Consider the following 8,422-nt stretch of genomic DNA (forward strand, 5'->3'; position numbering starts at 1 on the left):
TAGTAGTTTTTCAAGTGTCAAAAGCAGTTTTCAATTCAAAATAGTAAAGTGTTGTCATTATCTTCCTTTCGTTTTGAAGAGAAATTTGTTAGTACTGTCGCTTTGAAAGATAATTCAGATTTGTACTTAGCATTCTTCTTGTCATTCACACATTGAGAAAGATGAAAACAAATACATACATGTGCATTTTCATTTAGACTGCTTGTTGGTTTGATTTAGGAAAGTTCATCTAGTGGTGCTCTCTGCTCTATGTTGAAAGAATACCGTCTCTCTTTCTTTAGTAGTTACGATTTTCATTGCAAAAAGAAGATTAAACGATTGTTTATCATCTTAGATTGAATTTTAGGAATTGGACATATACATCATGTGGTGAACCTGAAAAGAAATTTCTTAATAAATATCAACTGTAAAATAAATTTAATGAACCTAAAAACACTTTGGAACCTAACGCACAACATCTAGAAGTCTAGGCTAGAGACGTATTCTGGCGTCGTAAAGCCTGGTAACTGTCGCTTTCACTGTTGGTTGGGTGATTCCTCCTCTTTGAGATGACAAGTGCCAGTACGGACTTGTGCTCCCACGTACCATCGAGTATATATTGGGAGACCACAATAGGCTATATCCTTTATCCATAGGAAGCTGTGTCTGCCGCCCTATCGATCGCAATGCACTGAACACAGCATTCGGGAAGATTGATTGCCGTACCGTAAAAAGTATTCTGCAGTTTTTCGATTGGTTTGGTAATCCCTCTGTCTAGATTTCCAAAGTAGTCTCTTTCATTCCTTTTCAGACTCCTTAAAGGAAAAGGTCCATCTGAGCACTTGTCACTTCAGGCTCATTAAAAATCGAAGGTGACTAGAGTCATCTTTTTTTTTTTCTCGACTCTTAAAAATTCAAAAAACAAGTTGTGTCAAAGCGTCTAAAATTTATTTTAATCAGAATAATATCACCATTCCCGCATTGGTCTTAGGTTGAGAAAAATGGAGTCCACCAACCAAGGAGTTCCCCTTGGAGGAAATCCTAGTCCTTTCTCCTCTTGGGGAGATGTTGGTGCACCTCATATGGCCACATTGTCACTTCCAGGATTGACAATTGGCTTGCCAATATGGCTCTTCTCGACCTCCGTCGTTCAGAACACCATGATTCCTGAACAATCAAGTCAGCAACTAGATGATACTAAAGTTACCCCCCAACCTTCTACTTCATCCGATTCTCCCTCTCCTCCTTCCTCTTCGCTTGATAAAGCCGGTAAGGCCCAAAACCAAGTAACTAAGAAGAAGAAGGAGAAGAAGAAGAAAGAGAAGAAGAAGAAGGAGCCAAAGATGAAAGGGGGCAACCATGCATCGTCTAGCGAAAATCCACACACTGCACCATCCAGGCCTAAATCACCATGTGTCATTTGCAAAGGAGACCACTACCACCGAGATTGTCCCTGCATCCCTCGGATCTTAAGGGACTGGTCTCCCCGTTTGCACAATCCGGTGTCATCGACCTCTGACGATCATGTTGAGAGCACACCATCAACTAGTGAAAATGAAGTCCCTGGACAAAAAGGAAAATGTAAATTTCCTTGTAGACTATGTGAAGGCGATCATGCCCTCCACCATTGTCCCTTCCTAAACGAAGCTAAATGAGTTTTGGATGACCATCTAGCTTCACCGTTACAGCTTCCTCCTAGATATAAGAAACTCTTGCCAAGTCCATCATTGGTTGAAAATCCGACTGACATGCCATTGTGTTCGGTCGAAGCATCTATCATTGAAGATAAACCCGATGAACCCATACGAGACAAAATTCAAAAGGTTGAGGTGACAGTCGACCGGGTCTTGTCTTCAAAAGTTCCATCTTCAGATGACACAATCACCGAAGAGAATGAGAACGACACCGTCCAAATTCTTTTTGTAAACACAGACTTCGATGAACATGGGGACAGTCTACCCATTCCTTTACCGCAGGAAGGAAGTTCATCAGAGTCATATCCGACCGTCTATTCGATCCCACCTCCAAGCAACCTAGTCGTTTCTTTCAATTGGAATCTACTAGGCAGACCCTGGGTATGGGCCAATGTACCATTTCAAATCATTGTACAAGTTTACAGAATGATCATGGCCGGTACCAAGGGGCTTCTAGAGTATCCTTTCCTCAACTACTTGGAAAGTGCTTGGTTCACCATCGCTTCTGCCTGAGATGAGAATCTGACAGGCTTTGACAAAGGAACCTGTCGACCGTTAGGGATCCTTCCCAATGTGCCAATAACATTGAGAAGGAAAACCGTTCACATGAACATAATGGTAGTCCAAGGACCTCTAGATTATAATATACTCCTTGGGGGTGACTATATTTATTGCATGGGAGCCATTGTCTCCTCACTCTTTAGAGTAATGTGTTTTCCGCATGAAGGACAAGTGGTCAAGCTCGTAGACCAGTTTTCGTTCCCTAGCTCACACATAGCAAATAGTCAAATACCATCCCTAAATGGTCTTTTCACGCAAGTAATGTCTCATCAATCTCCAGTCCGTCCACCTGATGAGTGCGAGTGATTCGGGAGGAAATGACTGAAACCCAAGGGGCATGCACCTTGGTCTGTTTTGGCAAGAAAACCTTGGGTATAGGGTAGGTTTCCGCGGAGGATATATGACTAGTCGGACGCACCCGTTCGTTTAGAAAAATGGGATTAGACTGGAATAAGATTCCCTCGTCAAAGTTATGTGAGTGTAGGTGACTACGCCACTCGCCTTTGTCTATTTCGGTAGACATTGCCAAGGAAGCATTTTGTCTGCAACGCGAATGGAGAGCTTTCATATGGTAACCTGGGAATTTTTCACTATACCTGGGGGGATGCAAACCTTTTTGCATGCAAGCAAAGAGCGACCATTTATTTTCTTAGTTTGTAGTTTCTCAACCCTTTAAAGTCATAGGATTGGTCATTCCTAACTTGCATAAAGAAAGTATCCGGGGCAAAGCTTTGTAAGGTTCAAGCTCCATAAAAAATGGCATCTTAGATTAGATATCCTTATTATACGACTGGTATGAGCAGTTTTTATGTGGAGTTCAAGCTCGTTAAAAATTAAACATAAGAAATGAGCAAACGTTCCCCCAGAGTTTAAGCTCATTAAAAAATGAACCAATTTCTGGTAAATAACCATTGTGAATGCATTATCATCAGCTTTTGAGCCTTGGTCGTGTTCTCATCATCACCTCCACTCTATTTTAGCCGATCATTCACCTCCATTTGATTGTTTACCCCTTTTGAGGAACAGCTGCGAAGAGTGATCCTGTTAGCCATCCTTGTGACACTGTTGTGATTGGAAAATTCCAAACCTTACCTGGAATCAGTTGCCACCTGAAATTATCACTCGTTCCTCAAAAACGAGTCTCCTTTAAGCTCTTTTCACCTGACTCGTAAAATATGAAAAGATTACTGAGTGATTGGCCTCTCCAGCTCGCTAAAGCGACTGGAAGTGCTATCCCTCCTCTAGATTTTAATCTTTTTGGACCTGAGGGATTATTACACAAAAAGAACGAGCGCTTGTCTTGTTTGGCTCGTTAAAATTATCGAAAATTCATTCCTTTCGTATTACTTTATACTTTTTCAGACTTAAGGGATTACATGACAAAAAAGGATTATTGGAGTTTCCTTTACATCCCTTTCAGACTCTCTAAAATTGAAAAGGACCGAGTTATCCTTGTCGTTAAACTCGTTAAAACCGAATAGCGACAAACTTGTCCATACAGACAAGAACAAGTTTCACTGTCGCTAGGCTCGTTAAAAGATAGCGACGAGTTTGCCTGAAGGGAAAATTATAGAACAAGCATATGTTATCCTCCTCAAACTTAACAAAAATAAATAGGTACTGGTCAGCAATGACTAGGGAAAAATTGGGAAGAAAACTTGAAGAAATTTTATTGGTAGCAAGTCGCTCTTGAACATGACACTTTCACTCCGCATCCGAGTCGGGTTGGGTTGTTCCGTTCACTGGTCATATCACCATTGGTCCATCACACCATCCACATTTGGGGTTAACACTACCAATCCATTACGTCAGTGTCGCTGGTATGTTCAAGAGAAGTCGCTCAGATAATTCACCTGTGTCTCATCCGCTGCAATACATTCACACTCCATTCTTTCATGACCGCCACCCTGAACCCTGTATCATCAGATCGTTTTCACCTCCAAAATCATTTACTCCATTCCATGTCGTAGATGTGGGATTCATTAAGGCCCTCCTACGGTGGGTCACTTCTTGTCGACATCAACTCATTATCCAAGAAGTCGACTTAGGAACAACCCTTTTAGTACTTTGAAGCTTGCATGCCTCAATGGCAAGTTTCTCACTTCCGGCGACAGGTTTACGTCAATGGCCTTCGACCGAAAGATTTTGCGTGGTGTTCAACGCCAAGTCCCTTATTCACACCACACAAATTGTACTGTAGTACCTTGAGGATCATTATCATTATCGGTGATTCCTCTCGCGCCTGTTAACGGCTTACATCATTGGCTGGTAATCAGGTGATTCTTTCCATGTTCGACTCCGGAACATCTTTCACATGGATCAACTTGTACTCCGAGTGAAGATTGAACGAGTTTGAAGACCCCAGATCTAGTTTCATCCATCCGGGCTACGATATATTCAGGAAAATAAAGACATCAAATGTACATTGTTGCTGCACAGATGATCATCCGAATCAAAGGATGATGGCTCTATCAGAATCATCAGTCTCCCACACAGACGGTTGTCTGTACTACGTACATGAAAATGAATTTATAAAGCTGAGCATGGGAATGCCCGATTCAGCTAGATCATGAAAAATATTATGAAGATAATGTATTGTATTGTATCTTATTACAGGTCACCTTCTAGCTCGAAAAAACTTCGGATCCTCATGATAAAGCATTTCACCCGACATCAAAAGATTAACGACCTGATGCTTTCGGGGGCAACTGTTATAGACATTTTTGGGCACTACAACCCCAATCAAACATGTCCATAAACCAAGGGCTCCTAAGTCCCTAAAAGTGTTGTTCCATACCCTAAAAGAACAAGGTCAGCTGATTACATCATCTCCCAGAAGTTCTCCATGAAAAACTGCTCAGAACTGGTCAAAACTGGACCATCTCACCTGCTCCATGGTCAAAGTGCGATGCATCCCACCTAATGCACATGGGAGGTGCGATGCATACTGAAAATCCCTTCTATGGGGTGTGATGGGAAAGAGTGGATAAATGGCAGAGGCAGTTTGCGAGGTGGATGATCATGGAATCTTCCAGACACTTCTCCTGTGACACTTGCCTCTCTGAATTCGCCTAGGGATGAGTAAGAGATCATCAATCTCCAAGTGGAATCAATAACTATCAGAGAGAGGACACTAATCAGAATCCCAGAAGCTTACTCACCCCCCTGCAATCATCTATATATGGATCCCTCATCCCAGAGATCCAGAGGTTGGAATTTTGTATCTTGTAAGGAAGTGTTGTTGGTTTCTTGTTGGAATATCATAGTGTTGGGTGATCTAAGCTTTTCATGAGGTGAAAGAAGGGCTTTCATGCTAGAGGATGACGCTAGGTCAGAACAATTGGTTGTAATCCTCTTTGCTATTCTTGATTATTAATAAAGCTATTCAAGTTTTCCTCCACATTCTTGTATGTTTGATGATATATGCATTTGTGTGGTCAATATATATCTAGTCCCATATTGTTTATGATTGTAGATCTCTGTTCTTCGATAGTACTATGCTGCTTTGATTCCACAGGTGCTCTTTGAAGCTGTGTAGACGAAGGAGAAGTGGCAAGGATCTGTCAAAAGGGAGAGGACCCGAGCAAGGAACCAAGCGCAAGATTGAGGTTGGTGTCCTTCATTCCCCTCTTATCTACTTCTCATAAAGGAAAACAAAAGTGGTTTTAGTTTGTTTATTTCTAAGATAGCTACCAGTATTAGTGGGACTAGAAGCTCCGAGTGGACACTAGATTTCCCAATAACACCCCCTAGATGTTATACCCATCACTCAGATCCCAACTATAGGAAAAGAAACTGAAACAACTTCTTCGACTCAAACTACAAGCGTTGAACAGGTTACAAAGACACTGGAAAATATTTCAATCCAGTCAGAAGAAATTAAGGCATTGCAGTGGCAGCTCAAAGCTCTAGAAGAACAGAAGGCCATAATTGAAGCTTCTAATCTAGTTGAAATGAAAAATTCAAAAAGGCTGCTAGAGGGATTACAGAAGGTGGAGAAGGATACATCAATTGGTCAAACCTTGGCCCAAGCAAAGGAAGCCATTTGGATGGGTATTCTGGATTCCATGAATGAGATTTGGCCATGTATCCAAATTATTTTTGAACAGAGAGAACTGATACAAAAGGCCACTGAAGCCATTGTTCAAGTAAGGGAAAAGTTGGGAGACATGCCTATAGAAGCCTCCAATATCATCAAATTCCTTAATTCAAAGACTAAATATGAACTTGAAGAACTAGGAATTAGTGACAGGACTTCCACCATCTTAGAAGTCAAGAAAGTTTTGACTAAAATAAATCTCATTGATCAATTGGAGGAAAGGTGTGAAACACTAGAGCTAGGAGTGAATAGGTTTTTTAATAGGATTGAAGATTTAATTCATAAAGGATTGCATAGAATATATGTCATTAATGATAAACTCATTACTCAAGAAGATTATGTTTTAAAGATGAAGGAAGTGGCAAAAAGCAGTATTAAATTCAGTGGTATAAAAGGCAGCATGACAGCCAGAGCATTCTTAGAGACAATGGGAAATGATTTCTTCATCCAGAATGAGGTAAAACATGTTTTCACAGTAAAACCAACATTTGTAAAGTATACTAAGGTTGATGAAATTTACCGAAGGTAATTAAATTAACCTTTCTAGATGAAAAAAGGTGGGAGGAACTATGTGATTTATTGGATTAAAGCAACTCAGATGCAGTAAGAACTAATAGCCAGCACATCAGTCAGCACATCAGCCATCACAATAGCCAGTGCAACACAGTTATAGGCTGATTCAGCAACCGAATCCACCAAAACAGAGCCACCTCTTCATGCAGTTGTCCACCTTGCCTATCATTCTACAAAAGATCGATTTTATTATTTAGGATAATGCTAATAATACATTGTCAGTTGAGACAACGATTTTGTAATTATTTTTATAAATACTTCATTGTTTGAAGTATTAAGGGTTGATTGTTGAATATAATTTCCTTCGCGAATTGTAATTTTCTAGTTGTTGGAAGCATCAAAAATACAAAGACATTCGTCACAGGATTCATGTGGTGTACAAAATGGTGATGTTTTTCTTCAGTTTATATGTTTAATCATTGTCTCCTCTCTCTATCATTTCTGAAAAGCTTAATTACATAACAGAAATTGTGATGAATAGGATATGTTATACAAAACACCCTATTCTGGCTGTTAGTAATTTATATGTTTTCTGCGGAGGTCAAATTAAGGAATCATTCATTGCTCCTTAGTTTCTACTGAATCTTTCATTTGTTCTATTTCATAATCCATTTAAAATTATGAAAGATCCAACTAGTGAAACCTAGCTTTCCCTGTGAAACTCCTTCAAAGTTTGATGCAGATCTAGTTAATCTTTAGACTCCATAGCCTAATGGAATTATAACAATTTAATCAACCAAGCAATCCAATTAAAAATAATCAGTACAGTAATAACTAGCCTAAAATTTACACCAAACATAGCTAAATTTTACAGAGAGATCCCTCTCTAGAGATGGCACGGCTAGATCCCAGCTTCCAAAGTGGTTTTGATGTTTTCCTATTTGTTTACTCCCTTAACCTCAAAAATACAGAACAACAACATAGTGGTGACCACACTGGGGAACGAATACATTTTAAATTGAAAAATAATTGTACCCTAGTAGTCAATCAGTATTTCAAAAAATTAAAAATCCTATATCACTATGAAATACATGTCTGAGGTTGTAATCTTGTATATATTTGAGTGTGTTATTAATTTTGATTTTATTAGTTGTGTGATGATTTTTCAATAGATCTGGCTCCTAAAATAATTTTCACTAGAGCTCACCTAGATCCCAACCCTACTGAATTTTTAGATAATCCATAGAAATTAGTGAGAAACAAAAGTCATACAGAGAGTCAAGGTAGCAATAGTTCTTTGTCTAGGTTCAACTCTCTTCCTCAGAGAAGTCCTTTGTCTAGGTTTAATTTTCTTCCTGAGAAGTTTGAAACTATACAAGGCATAGAGTTTGATTTGCCTTTCCAACATAGTTTGTTTAGGACAAAATCTAAGAGCTTTGTAGATAAGGCTATCATTGATGAAGCTTTACTGCGACTATATATACCCCAAACTCAACATCCTGAATTAGATCTTGATCTAGAATATCTACAAAAATTTGATAAATTAGAAGGTCTAGTCTCAGTTTTGGACCAAGCC

Source organism: Pinus tabuliformis, chromosome X, assembly GCF_031772625.1.
Source record: "Pinus tabuliformis cultivar Carrire ecotype Pingquan chromosome X, CPIR1, whole genome shotgun sequence".
NCBI classification, from domain to species: Eukaryota; Viridiplantae; Streptophyta; class Pinopsida; order Pinales; family Pinaceae; genus Pinus; species Pinus tabuliformis.